Consider the following 15545-nt stretch of genomic DNA (forward strand, 5'->3'; position numbering starts at 1 on the left):
CGGAGCCTGGCGCGTCGTGGCGGCGCGCGGCCTATACGGATCTGGAGGAAGAAAAGAAAAATTCGGGCGCGCAGGCATTTCGGGTGCTTTTGAAATATCGGAGCGGGCTCGCTGAAAGCCTCGGCGGTGGTTAGAGAAAGAAAAGACGGCGCGACAGAATGAGGAGCCCGTGTCAGCGTCGCGCGGAAAAGGGACACTGATTGGGGAAAAGGGGGAGAATGTTGTTGAAGGAGTGGTGGTCACCTTGAGATGGAAATCAATCTGTAAGTGCGAGCGGAAACAGTTAGGTAAAAGTTCGAAATGAGCTTTGGCGAAGTGCACGACAGCGTCCCCGGCAGTACCACCTTTCGTGTCCCGTGTTGATAATCGGCATCATCACCCGTTGGTGCCACTGGCGCCTCTCAGATATATTCAGTTATGTTTGTCTAACGTTATCCTGCTTTATCATATCGCTGAAAAATTTCTCAACTCATTATTGTAATGCTTCTTTTTTTTTCGGTTGTTTAGATAGCTCTTAACAAAGAGACTTGCACCTTTTAAGCCGAGAAGAGTTTCCATTTGAGATTGTTGGTACAATATCGTCGACGAAAATAGCGCAGGAAGAGCAGGGGCACGAGAAGAGGACGCACAACACAGGCGCTAACTTTCAACATAATGTTTATTTTGCATGTGAACAGCTACGTATACTGAACAGCTTACAAAACAGATCACACGTGCGCCCAGATTCCTCTCATGCCCATCTCATGTGCGCATCTGTGTGCTGGTTTTTTGATAAGCTGTCCAGTATAAGTTGTGAGTGTGCAAAATAAACGTTATGTTGAAAGTTAGCGCCTGCGTTGTGTGTCCTCTTCTCATGTCCCCGTTCTTCCTGCGCTATTTTCGTCGACGACCTTTTAAGCTTTAAGGCTATAAGTAGCTATGCTCTTTAGGAACCCTGCCTCTCAGCTTCTTTTCTCGCGCTCGACAACGACCAAGCCATAAGGTGGTAATGTTTTATACGTACTTGAATCCTGCTGATTGTGGGACAGCAGCGTGAAATGCGTCAGAGAAGACTCACTAATTGCTACGTACCTGCCATATCGTGCTTCCTTTAAGGTGGAGCTTCTTCTCATCACCATTTCCGCACCATATTTTTTTTCTTCCGCAAGCATCATAAGTCGCCTTTCTCCTCACCTCGATCCGCATATGGTTTGGGACTTTGTCATAGTGTGCAAACAGTTTATAGGTAGAGCACGAGATTTCTCGCGCTCTAACTGTTTTATGAGTGGACTGTTACGTGACATTATACGTTGCACAGAAGAGAAACAAACACGGTCGTAAGAATAACATTAGTAGTTAAACCTTTTATTTGTTTCGCTTAAGCTCCGCTACACGCAGTTTCCAACGCGTGCACGGCATCTGCTCAAGTTTCACTCTTAAATATTATATTTCTTCTTTCATGCTCTCTAACCATCGCAGTTTATCACTCCCAAATGACTAGCTTCGCCTTCGGCACTGACCAGCATTAGTTTCCACTAAGTTAAGGCACCTCGTCCGTGTTTATGCAACTTTGATTCCTCAGTGCGTTTCCATCTGCGCGTTCCCACCTTTACGTTTGATTTACTGCCTCGAGAACTCAGCGCGTGTGTGGTTCTGCGTGTAATATAAGCCTCGCATTCCGACTGTTCACACATCATCGTGGCGCAATGGGACATGGGCTAGAAGGTGAATGGCTTTGCGTTTGTGACGGGGCTGCAGGTATACGCTAGGAACGAGCTTCTAATGAATAGTGGCGCGAATTTCGCTACCACCAACACGTGACAAACGTGCCGGCGAGTCGAGACTCTAGAGCTGCGAAGTTTGTGAGCCCGGGAGAGACGCGCGGCGTCTGACGTCGCCGGATTCTGCTGAGTGCGTCCTGAGAGAATTCAAAACGAACTTGCTATAGAGCGCGAGGACCACCGCGCGCGCAGGGAATTCACAGACAGTTGGGTGTGGAAACAAAGTCGGCGGTTGCATTCGCGTAAATCACTAGGCAATGAAGAACGCTGGTACTCGGCGCCGGGTGCAAGGGAAACGAAGAAAGTCGTGAACACACTGAGGATGCAGTAATCCCTTGCGCGTCGTCGACTGCCGGCGTCGGGAAAAAAACGCGTGTGTTAAGCAATGAGCAGGCTGGAAGGCGGGCGCCGGCATTAGCACGTTTAAGGTAGGTGCGCGGCCGCTGGGAAAAGGGGCGTCTGCGGAGCAACTTTCTTAATGTTAACGGAGGTGCATCGGTACATACGGGCGTTGAGGTGATAAGTGCGCTGCTCGGTTGGTTGCTAGGCAACCGGGAAAAATCCAAGCTCCCCGAAAGAGCGGTGTTTTCGCAACTGCTCAATAACGACGTTATTATGTGTTTGTGCCGTTTGACGCTTGTAAGGCAGGGCTCGTTTTATTTATTAATTTTATTTTCTCGCTCTCACTGACTAGTAAATGACGTCGCCAGCGATGGCTAAGGGACCAGGAGTTAATTAAAAGCGCAGGGAGGCAATGACCGACCGAAGAGGTGCAGTTTTCCAACGCTTCGCGTCACTGCATATGCTGTAGCGTTAATGAGTGCCGTTGCACGGAAATACCTGGTATGATGAATGAATTAATTTCTTCTTGAACGTGCCAGACTTCTTTCTAGATAAGCTAAAGGGTATATCGTAGAGGCCTCTCCACTCAAGCGTATCGTAAGGTGTATCGCGACTGTTCTAGATTTGAATGGATATTTCAACATTTGCTATCACTAGGCGCCGTTTCCTGAACCGTTTGTCGCGCAATATGCGGATGGAATGTTTTGAGAACAGAAAACTGTGGTCACTAAATAGTCACGCAACAACGAGCTAAATAGTCACGAAAGCTTAGACAATATATGGCATATATTATGCAAGATTCAGTATCAAAGATAATCTAGGCGCTTCTTCTATCTCGCAATTTTCCATCTGTTGATGTTCCTACTTTAACATACTACACGATTTTTACATTTGCTATAGCGTTTTAAGCAGCGGCTTGAAGTTACCAGATCCTGCGCAATAGGGGTTAAACGAACCTTCTCGGTATTATTACGTAGTGAGTACCTGTACGTTCTGCGATCTGGCATTACACCACGGCATTTTCGTTGACATTCACACTGTTTTCTTTAACACCAGCCTAATCTGGTGCTAGTTCAACTCTTTCGCACGTTAAGGAGTCGTACACGGCTGACCAAGAACGTACGTGAAGTCACACGTGCAGACAGGTTTGTTCTCTGAATTCAAGCGAAATAAGCGAAGCCACTGATGTGCGCGCATACGACGCATTTGATCCTTCCACGTTGGTTATGGATGAGCTCGTAAACTGTGTGGGCGCTTTCTCCCGATCTATGTCAGAAGCTGTTTCTGGAAGCATGCTTTCTTGTGCACTCCTCGAACGAAAATGAACCTGCGCTGTAAAGCTGGCTTTTTCGCAGTATGCGTCATATTGCGGGGAAGCCTGCCTACTTTGTTTTCTCGTTTTGCGCACGAACTAAACACTGAAAATAATTCTGCTTGTTACCGATAACAATACCGTAATAGCAATAAGCGTGGCTAAAAATAAATAAGGCTACAAACTTATATTTAGGCTGAAGGATTTAAACGTAGGTTGTGGAAGCTAACTCGGAAGCATTTCACTGAGGCGTCTATGATGGTGGGTGTCTTGCGTGTGGTCTTTAAATATAAATAAATAAATGAATGAATAAATAAATAAATAAATAAATAAATAAATAAATAAATAAATAAATAAATAAATAAATAAATAAATAAATAAATAAATAAATAAAACTCCGCAAAAATGGAAGGGTGTGGCTAACATTTGGGAAAAGCATAAAGGAGATATTTGTAGTTTCCATTTGAAGTCTCGCGATAATGGGATTAAGGGAAAATGAAGTGGTTGAAAAAGAAACAAATAACGTCTGGTGGGATACGAATCCACAACATCCGCACCACGCGTGCGGTGCGCTACTAGTAGCGCTATGGCGGCGGCCGTTCCTACGGCCACACGTGGTTGTGTCTGTGAACAAAAACGGACCCCTCTGTCCAATGGCTTACTTTCGTTTATACGTATGTGTTGCTTGCGGTTCAATGTATATTCCACACTGCCGACACGTATTTGTCAATCTGCGAATATTCTTTTCACAACCTTAGTACACATAGGCTTGTACCATCACCAAAAAGTGTGTTCGTTGAAGTAAAACAAAAGTGGAGCCTTGCGAATAGGCTTATTCGGGTTTCATTCCGCGTCATCAACCCGTTCATTCAAACCAGTATTGCTGCCATAGTAACATTCATTTTAGCAACATCACAAAGCAAGTCTCGTTAGCTGATGAAACGCGGATGAAATACGGACGAAACGAATCGAGGCTGACGAGCCGCACATTGCCAGTCTAGTTTATCAGACGACGTGTGCCACACCAGTGCGAAAGAAAACAAGTGTTAGCTTGTTTGCAGTTATACTGAAAGGCCCATGTTTAGCACGCGTACCGCTTGAGATATACGTTTCTTTGCAGGAAATTGCAAAGCGTTAGGCCTGAGCGGCATATTGCCACGCGCGCATCAGTAACATCACCTTAGCATTTCCGCGACCGTTACTGTAGCTAGTCGAACTAATGAAATTAATACTAATTAGAACTAATAAAACAGAAGACTGTTCTATCATCAGCGGAGTGATTCACCGCGTACGGAAGAGAAGCGCCCTTTGCGAAGCAGACACGCGCACGTGTTGAGGCTGTGTCATTTGATTAGGTTACACTTCCAGCTCGCATTCGCCTAACTTGGTTGGCAGGCTACACAGGTAAAAAACAGCGTGTGTCTGTCGACAGTCCATTCGTGACGGTGTCACGCCAACGTCGGCGATGGTGCGTGCGATGAAAAGGCTCGGTGCGAAGTTCTGCCGAAATTTGAAAAGGGGCGTGCGTTCGAAGCGAGGGTGTCGTTTCGAGCAGCGTTTATTAAAGCTGCGCAGCAGTAGAAAGGGAGCATCGGGAGAGCGTACTGAAGAGGCGACGGCGCGCGGCGGCAGGCTTGAATGTGGCCACTGATAAACGCTGAAGGGTCTCTTTTCCCCGTCTTCTTCACGACCGGCAATCGAGTTAGGCGCAGGCCCGGCGAGCCTAAATGCCCGTGGCGGCGAGCGAAACACACCGCACTTTCGCTCTCTGCGTCGTCGAAGGCCTTTTTGTGTCACCCAAACCCGAACTGCGACCGTCGCTCTATTCCCCGAACCCGTTCGTAGTTTAGGGAGTAACGCCTCCTTCGCTTCCCTCTTCTTTCATTTATTTATCCCGTTCCTTTGTTCCCTCCGCTCCCTGCCTCGTCCTCGTCCGCGAGCCCGGGTTTCGTGGCGCGCCGCTTCCCATTAGGCGCCCATTTTCGAGCTCATTGGCTCTCCCCCCCCCCCTCCTGCCAACCCCCACCCCTAAAAGACCAGTGCTTCAGAGGCGCCTTAGGCGTGTGGATGGAAGGGAACTCGGTGCCGACGCTGTCGCCTCCCTATTTCCCCTTTGACTCCCTTAGCTATCTACTCACTCTCACCCGTCTTTCCTTCTCTCCTCTGTCTCATCCATACCCTTCGCTGCCGCCACTCCGAATCGCCGTCTTCCTTACGGACTCTCTCGGCGAGGAATTTTAGACTTCACACGTTCTTCCTTTATTTCACCCCGCTGTCTCGCTTGGGTGCCCAGTGCCCTCCTTTCCACTCCTTTTCCCCATGTTCCTTCGCACACCGAAGCAGACTTCTAGATTCCCCGTTTTCCCGGAAATCTTGCTTGAAAGAAAGAAAGAAAGAAAGAAAGAAAGCGAAAAGGAATGCTGACGCAAATGGAGGCTACGAGGGGACAAATTTAGGCCGTTAGACGTTGGAACCGTCCCAATTTCTGTATCGAGCGCTGCTAGTACGGGGCCGACATTCTCGGAAGCCCATTGGGCCGGCCTGTGCGCTGTCCTAGATTTGGTTACGGGATCGGTTTCTTCTGAAGTTTTTTTTTTTCGTATTTTTAAGCTTGAAACTCCTTGCGTGTTCCGCCCAAAATTTTTGTCGCGACGTGCAAACAGTAGCGCGAAAGACGCACAAACTTCGAGAAATAAAGGCAGGACACGGCTGTCTTTTCGCTCGGTGCAAGTACGATTATTGCACTACAGCGTGCACAACGTCATACTAACTACAGCCACAACAGTCTGTGCTTTTGTGGCGAAAGTGTTAAGGACGGTCGTGCACCTTCCTTGCACAGAGACAGGGCCAGAAATCAACGAAGGGGCAAGACAGGACGGTTACACAAGGACGGGTTCGGTTTTCTGTTCTACACTAGGAGAGGAAGAATGGGCGATAGTATATAGAAGAAGGATAGGTAAGAAAAGCGCCAAGGAGAAGGAAGAAGGGAAAGATAAATGGAGGGAGGTTAACCAGGAGTGAGATGAGATTTGGTGGCTACCATAAGTTGGGGAAAGGTGAAAGGGAGGTAAAGTGTGAGAGGAGAAAAAAAAAGACCTCTGTCGATGCCGTGAACCATGTCACACTAATGCCTTCTCACGGGCGAGTTTGTACATACTCGGACAAATGCAGCGCGACTTAGACGAATGCCGGAGAAACAGACAGACACACACGAGCGCCGACTCAGACTTCATGATTTTGCAAACCCTTCAACAATGACCCCATGACGGCTGAAGGAAACCAAGAAGGGCTTTACTTCGACCGGGTCTATTATGTGCTATTACTCGAAGTACAAGCCCTTTTTGGTTTCCGTCAGCCGTCATGGGATCACAACTGGAGGGTTTGCAAAATCCGGAAGTCTGAGTCGGCGCTCGTCTGTGCCTATCTGTGACTCCCGTCTTCGTCTAAGTAACGCTCAATTTGTCCGGGTATGTGACAGGGCTGTGCTCGATATCGTAAACGGTGAGTCAGTCCGGTATCCACGAGAAGTCGCAGCAGCGCTTTCGATGCTTTACGAAGCTGCATGTGATGTGCAGGACCATGAGCACAATTCGGAGACACCGCTATGAGTCAGTAGCCACTGAAACATGGCGTCGTGTCTTCACTCTTTCACATGCTGGCACTTATGGAAAGTATGACGTCTAATTATGACCAGTCCTCTTCGGTTATTCGCTAACGTAAGAGGGAAAGGGAAGTCAAGGCAACACGAATGGTTCCTGGTTTTAGCCAGCACGCTGCAGTCTGCTAGATCGGTCTCGCGGTGACCCTGAAGCATGCTCTTAAGACGGAACTAGAAGATTGAAGAACTCGCGTACCTTTTATAGGGAACTCAAAATAACGCTGGCGAACTATGGAAGTGGCTTTGCTCACTTTATAACTGATGACCGCCGGACACATTGTGTTTACATTGGCCTGTGCATCAGTATAACGTGCACATGGTTGCCAGCGCAGAGCCACCTTATAAGGAACCTACGCAATTTACTCAGCGACCAGCATGTTCTCGCTTCAGAGTTTCAGCCAAGCAGTGTTACAGACATCTAAAGGTCTATTTTGTAGCTTTGTTAACGGATTCCCTAACATGGCGGTTTGTTGCATACATTATAAATCTCCACTAGCCCTCCTTTAAGTAATCAGAACATATCTGGAGGATAAAATGAGTTTGCCGGCGCGCATAGTGTAAGAAGGAGGCGCTTAAGTTCCCGCCCATTCGTTGCTACTCAGTCGCTGTCTGTTTGCTACTATTTTTTTTTCCTTTCTTCGTGTGGAACGGCTGTTTAAGTTCACTTGCGCTTCGCTTCCTTCGCATACAACCGCCAGCACACCAGCTTTCCACTAACTCAGTTACGCAAGCTTGGAGCGATTCTTTCCCACTACAATCGACTTCTCTTACGAAAAGAAAAAAAAATACTGCATTTATTTTTTATGCTGTCGTTTACTTCTTTACGGTTCGTAACAGGGAAACATGGTGGATGGGCAGGTGAAGATATTTTTCTGCGTGTCGCCTTCTAACGTGTTTAGGGCGTCTTGAATCATTCGTTATTCTTCTCCTAGACGGCGCGTTTCGGCATGAGAGCTTCTGAAAGAGAAATTGCGGTGACGAATACAAAGTTCGGCGCGTCTGCGCGTGTGTCGTTCGTGTTTCGCTTTACGCATTCCTTTTTTCGTCTCACTGCGTCGAACGTTTTCCATCGATGGTTTTGTTTCTGATTTTTCAGCCGAACGCCAAAGGGAGTGTTTTGTCGCTCCAGTAGTTCGCCGGCGGTGGAATGCGCGTGTTCCTCGGGTAAGGTCCCAGAAATTGCACCCCGCGGAAGAAAGCACGTGAAATTGGCTCGACGTTCGTGTTCTTGCTGCCGAGCACATTCGTCGCCGACAAATTTGTTTACTTTTTTTTATGGAATACGAAATTGCCTTGCTACGTGAAGCTCGGGGCAGCGTTCGTGTAACGTCGATGTTTGTGACTTTTCCAGCGCAGTTCGTGGATGCATGAAATAGCTACCTAAGATAATGCTTCTGGGCGAATCTTAACAGATATGTACAAAACGTGCAATGTAACACGTGGGTTGAAGCGATGCGTCGGATACGGATATGGAGCTTTCTCGTCTGTTCGGCACGCACTGCGTTACTGCTTCATATTTGTTTCGACAGCAAGAAGGTTTTCCTTCACAGGCGGCAATGTCGACCAGATCTTTCCCTCTTTCTCAGACGCGGCTGTGGTACTGACTTTAGGTACATTGAAAAAGATCAAGTCAAGAAAGCAAGAACATGACTTGCGTCATATTGTGTAACAAGAGGCAAGCTTTTTTTGTTCACATTTCTTCCAGTAGGTCAGAATATGAAGTCAAATGATCGCTTACAGATGTAAACGCGATATTTTTTTTTACATTGCTACACAATGCCGTAAGGATAACGCTGCGAGCCGGCGCTTGCATAATGGTGATAACGAAACGTTTGACGCGACGTTACTAGCGAAATTCAATTGCATCTAACAGCACAAAGTGCTCGGAAATGTTTTCGATTTAGGAATAGAAGGCTACTTGTCCCAACAACAACAACAACAACAACAACAAAAAAAGCTTACGCAGACGTTCATTCGCTCAGGTACACCTGTCGCGAACACGGGTGAAGTGTCGTGTAAATACACATAAAACACGCGCTGACGGCTTCTTACCCATCTTTTCCTTCACTGCGACAAAAAAGGGGGGGGGGGAATACACTAACCATTGTAAAAAAGAAACATCAAAGTAACCTGCCGCAGTTTAAGATGACGGCTCCTTGACGGGCAGGGGGTTTCACATTGTCTGACAGTGCTTTGTCTAAGTCCTTCGGAACTTAAAAATGCGAGCGCGAACGGTACAGTGCTCTGCCATTCTAACAGCGCGCCACACAGACATATTTCGAGGCACAAAGACAGCTCAGGAAATGAACGAATCTCACGGGTAAAGTGTGTGTCTTCTAAAGAAACAAAAGCGGAAGGAGCTGCGAAGTGGGGTTCGACACCGCCTATACATATAAACTATATATATATATATATATATATTATATATATATATATATATATATTATATATATATATAAATATATATATATTATATATATATATATATATATAAAGAGAGAGAATGAAGGGTGAACGGGCCGCAGAACGTCGGGTTCATTTTTGAAATGACAAGATGATGAAGCTCAAGCTGTCTTTATGAATCGACAAGGTGGAGGACTCACGGGAGCACCGACAACGCCTTTCTTTCTTTCTTTCTTTCTTTCTTTCTTTCTTTCTTCTTTCTTTCTTTCTTTCTTTCTTTCTTTCTTCTTTCTTTCTTTCTTTCTTTCTTTCTTTCTTTCTTTCTTCTTTCTTTCTTTCTTTCTTTCTTTCTTTCTTTCTTTCTTTCTTTCTTTCTTTCTTTCTTTCTTTCTTTCTTTCTTTCTCTCTTTCTTTCTTTCTTTCAGTACCACCGTACTACCTGTTGCACTTAATTTCGACGAGCCGTCAGAAGAGGCGGCGGAAGACGCCGAAAAGAACTCCTCCCTCGAAGGAAGGTTTTCTTCTAGGCGCGCGCGCACCAATTTAGAAACCAAAGGAGGCGGCGCGCTACAAAGCTGCGCCCCCCGTCATTTGTAACGAGCTCCGCGGAGAACATAGATAGAGGAAGGAGTACGCCGGCATAATAAAGAAGCCAACATGTTCTGTTAGGACAGTGAAGAGAAGACGAGGTAGGGGAAGGAGGCATAGACGTACGGTTCGTATTACACGGGCCCCTCAAGATCATGCGGGTGCACTTAAAGAAAGATCACCGGCGAGTAGCAACGTGAAGAAGACTTAAAAAAAAAGATGTAGATTAGAAAATGAAACAAAATCGTTGCAGGTTGGTCTTTGCAGGAGCTGCGCGTGCGGAGGGCCGCCTATGCTCTGAGAATGAATAATTGCGTATAACGCGAGGTAGCATAAATGGATGGAGCGTACGAGGAAAGAAGAGGGACACCTTCTTGCGCCGAAACGCTAGTTGGAAAGGCAGCTCGTAGCAAAAGTGAGCTTTCGCTTGGCGATGACGGCGTTGTAGGATCTCCCTTCGTGCGACTCCCCTGCCAGCGACGTTTCTATGTCGCCGTTCTGTTTCTATCTCGTTGGTTTGTGTTTTTTTTTTTTGTCGATGGAGGCAGGAAAAAGAGAATTACGGGCGAAGTTGGGCGCTGGTTCGGAGGCAAGGTAGCGGGCTCCTCCTGGTTAATTATTCTCTCTGTGCTCTCATCGTCGAGAGGGGAGAGGGAAAGGGGAAGTGGCTCGGCTCGGCTCGGCTTCTGCAGTCGCTTGTAAGTGGAACCGCGTGTGACGTTCAGTCTGTGCGTGCGGGGCGGAAAGAAGTAAAAGTAGCGACGAGTTGAAAGGGACAGAACGCGAAATGAGGCGAGGAATTGAAAGTGGTGCGTAGAAAAAGAATTTATCAAAAAACGTAAGCAGGAAATGCCGAGACGAAACGGATATAATTAAAAAATAAAGAAAGACGGGAGAAATAAAAAAAAAAACATGCCGGCGGGCCTTGGAAGCCAAAGTGAATTAATTAATCGTCGAAATGGCGGGCTCCCTGCCCTTCTCGGGCTTTGCGCGGCTGGTCGCCGTGAAACGAGAGACAGGGAATAAATAAATAAAAAAAAAAACAGAAAAAAAATACGAACGTCGGTGTACGGCCCGCGCGCTTTGCTAAGCTTGGTTAGGTATGCACTACAGATACTGTTACTCCTGCCTGGAGCGCGTTTAAAGTGGTTTAAAAGGAGTCGACGAATTAAGGTCTTTTTAAAGTTTGGGCCCATCGCGTCTCATTCGACGTTAATAATTTTGTAGCTGCTCATTCTGTCTTTTGTTCCTTGAACTTTGCGCTTCGTGCGAGACTGCTTGCATGACTAAGCGAATCTTGGACGCTTTGAAGGGTCCACAATTTTTTTTTCCTCTAAGGGCACGAGCATAGGCGTGCGCACGGCGAAGGCGGCGCGAAGTCAGTCCCATGTCTTTACTTAGTTGTAATTGTCCTGTCATTGTTGCATGTTTAGGGTTACGGCGATGCAGGTTTTCGACATTAATGGTGGCCGAGCACCCTCGATGTTGCATTCCAAGAACGGCTTACTTTCGGCCTTTACGCCCGTTAAGCCGAGGGCCAAACACATAAGCAGCGTGTCATTGCTTTATTTTAGTTGTTGCACCCATTGCGAAGTTTCTTTTCTGTCGGTCTCGTCCAAGTGGTATAGGGGCGAGTAACGGTGCGGCGAAACTGCGGTGTGCACATGCGTGGTCGGTCTCACCTGTAAATGTAGTTCAATTCTGTGTTATCTCCCGGATCGGCCCACTAAGCTGCGGCAACTTGAAATCGCCGTACCTCTTCATGGACGTTCAAAGTTTAATTGTGCACATGTGTGACCATAAATCGCCTGATGACACCATGGATTACTGCTCGGGAATAAATATTTGAGTTACTTTCAGTAGCCCATAGAAGAAGAAAATAAAAATAAACATGGCTCTTCGCTACAGGAAGCGGAATGTGTGGGAAAAGAATTGAAGAGATAACAGTCGGAGATTCGAACCACCGTAGGGAGTGGCCTTCCGAATGCCTGCTACCTCCATCGGCAACGCGACGGAGGCCGCGTCCGCTCCTGACGCATACCACATTGTCACAAACAGTCGCAAACAAAACTCTTCGTGAGAACTTGTGGTAGCGAGGAGACATTACGACAGATCTTCTGCGACCGTCGTCGCTAAAATGGGCAGAGACAATGACTAGCATTTAATCTAGCTCGCCTTGGCCACAGACCGATGCCAGCAGCAAGAATGCGGTCCTGAGATGTCATCATAGATTGAGGCGACGAAGACACTGTTGTGATTCATGAAGACAACATACTTACACAGGCGGTTATAGACCATTAGTGACGTGACTTTGAGGACTGTGACTTCGTGTTTGGGTCTGTACTGCTCCTTTCTCTTTTCTTGTATCTCTTTCTGTTTCTGTACGCCTCTTTCAAGCTCCCCCAACCCTTTCCCCGGTGCAGGGTAGCAAGTCATTCTCTTCTGGCTAACATGCCTTGCCTTTACTCTCTTTCCTGTTCCTTCCTTCGTAGGTTCGTGCTACAAGACGCGCATGAGAATTTTGCTCATTTCATCTTTCGGAATGATGTGGCTCCTTCTGCATATGCATGAAGGAAACAGGGAGGTTTGATCAAGGGCTCGTTTCTTTGTTAGATACAATCTAATGAAACCAACATTTAATGGTGCTAAGAAAGCTATAGAAGTAATATCCCTTACAAATAATATCCCTTACACCTTCCTTAGATTCATTATCTGTTAGTTTCATTAGGTTTGTATCTTCTGTATATATGAAGGTTCACGTAATGCGTATTTGTGACACGGTGCTCTTTGTAGCCACTTCCGTCTTTCGGTCTAGTTGCACGACAGATGAAAGAATTAGCGGGCAACCGTGCTTCAGGCCATCTATAGCCGCCGTGAAATGCGGCCTTTTTTGCCGGCGGCGGACGAGAGCCCCACCTGAGCTATAGGAATGCGCCTACGTTGCACCTGAAGCCGCGGCGAAGCGCAATCGATGATTCCCCGCTCCGGCGCCGTCAACAGTCCCGTCGGCCTCCGCTTGTCGCCGCCACCGAGACTGTGACTCCCCGGGCGAGCGTCACGACCTGCGCGGAGAAGCCGCCCACCTTCGCGGCTTGCGAGCAACGCAGAGGGCGACTCGAACTCGTGTCTACACTTTGCCCATTCTCGGATGTCGTTTATATTTGCGAGTGAGATGTGGTACTATCCATCAAATAGCATGCAACTGAACTCGAGGCTTGAAATCATGTTTTTTTATATTTAAATAAAACATATTATTACATTATCTGGTGTTACGTCCCGAGGGGAGAGAAGAAAATTGCAGAAGACTGGGAGGTCAACCATAAAAGCGTGTGGCTACCCTATACGCTTCGGTAGTGGGGAAGGGAAATACAAAGGTCAGAATGAAAGAGAAAAAGAGACTAAATGAATCGGTGAGTGAGTGAGTGAGTGAGTGAGTGAGTGAGTGAGTGAGTGAGTGAGTGAGTGAGTGAGTGAGTGAGTGAGTGAGTGAGTGAGTGAGTGAGTGAGTGAGTGAGTGAGTGAGTGAGTGAGTGAGTGAGTGAGTGAGTGAGTGAGTGAGTGAGTGAGTGAGTGAGTGAGTGAGTGAAAAACACCAAAAAAAGCAGATAGGTTAATCAAGTTTACAATGGCGGAGAAGAAGTGGTGGAAGTTGTACCTCCAATGCGGCTGGTACTGGGTTCGATACCGAGTGGCGCCGTACACCCACTGGTATTTCTAATTGGGAAAGAGGTGCGCCTTTCCCTGCCTGGGAAATAAGTGATGTGGGTACTGATCCTGAGAAGATGGCTTCCCCTGTCCGCTCTATTCTGTTCTTCACTTCCCCATCCACCCCACGAGCTGCGCTGTACTCCCTTATGGTTTCTTTTATTGTATTTCTGTATTTCTTTTTGTATTTATGTTCGTCAGCCGCGACCGCTACACGGAAATTCAAGGAAACCTTCGATGCATCCGACCTTCTCTTCTGAGTATTGGATACGCTGGTCTTTTTCGTGGAAACGTAATTAAGGTAGTAAACAGTTCTTCTGATGTGACCTTCGGACCATAGCAGTAAGAGTACTCAACACGAAGAACAGATCGAGTAACACGGCTGAACGTCCAAGCAGTGCATGCATTTCGAAGTACAGGTTATGCGTGCAACTTGAAACGGCGCTACAGCCGAAGAAGGCGTCCCGGAAGCGCACCTTGTTTCCCTCACTAGAGATATCGATCGGAACCTATGCCCTCTTTCCTCTGACTCGGTCTCTCGTTTCTCGGAAAGTTTTCTCCCAGAGCTTCGGCGAACTCGTCGCGAGTTTTATTAATTTGTTCCCGCGTACGTTGCCTTCGCCGCAGGCTCTAGTAAGTTCTCGAGAAGTATACCTTCTTCAACGGGTGCATGCATTTTGCGTTATTCTTGTGTCAGGTTCGGAGAAAACGTTGCCGCGAGCGCTCCAGGGTGCGCAGAAGGGCGATATGTGGTCACGTTATATGTGCTCGTAATGTCGACAGTTTGGAAGAGCCTTCCTGGCCACGCTAAAAAAATACGCGGGAAGTTTGCATTAAGTCACGCAAAGCTTGGTACAGCGAAGCACGGGCCAGTCGCCACTCGTACTCCCCGTCGACCGACACGTCTAACTTTGAGATGCGCGACTTCCTCCTTGGGGGTATGCACTTACTCAGGATGCCCCACGACTGTCTGGGCACGATCAGACGCAGCCAGGCTATGCACTGTAGAACGAAGGTTGCGCGTCATGTCTCCGTCGGTGAGCGTGGCTTAGCTACTGCGCATGCGCGGCTTGACCAGGTGGTGCGGTATATTGTCACTAGACTACGCGATGCTTGTTTCCTCTTTCTTTCTACCTTATTTTCTCTCCCTCTATTTCTTTCTCTATCTTTCGTTGACCTTCTCTCTTTCTGCATTTCTTTCTCTCTTTCTCATTCTTTCTGTGCTACGCTCCACTCTCTCTCCTCCTCCTAACTATGACATCTCTCCTCCTCACGCTCACTTCCCTTTCCCACCCCTTGCTACACTATACTATACAAGACTATCCAGGCACGCTAGCAGCTATTCTCTGCTAGCTTGCCTGGATAGCCGATTTTTGAAATTATCACAAACGCTATGACGCAGTGATGCATTCACTTAGCGACAATAATCGCACAAGCACTGCACAAGCATTCAAAGGCTTACATGCATGTGTACTGTGCAAGTCCAGAGAAACAGGAAAAGTTCTTCAAAGCTTGTTACACGTGGAGGCTGGTAAGGATGAACACCTCATCAAGATGGGGTGCCAGTCTGGTCTCATGTCAAGTTCTTCGTAAATCTCCTTTACATGGAGAGCCATACGCATGAAATGCATACTTGAAGCAGTGGTTAGTTCTGCATTATGGTCTTGCATGCGCGTTTTCCACAGACTGTGCAGTCCCATAAGGAAAAACATGTCAAAGGGCACTTCATCAAGAGACGTTGGGAGAAGGTAACGTATAGTATGTGAGTTAATGTTAA

Source organism: Rhipicephalus sanguineus, chromosome 6 (assembly GCF_013339695.2).
Source record: "Rhipicephalus sanguineus isolate Rsan-2018 chromosome 6, BIME_Rsan_1.4, whole genome shotgun sequence".
In the NCBI taxonomy this organism is placed as follows: domain Eukaryota; kingdom Metazoa; phylum Arthropoda; class Arachnida; order Ixodida; family Ixodidae; genus Rhipicephalus; species Rhipicephalus sanguineus.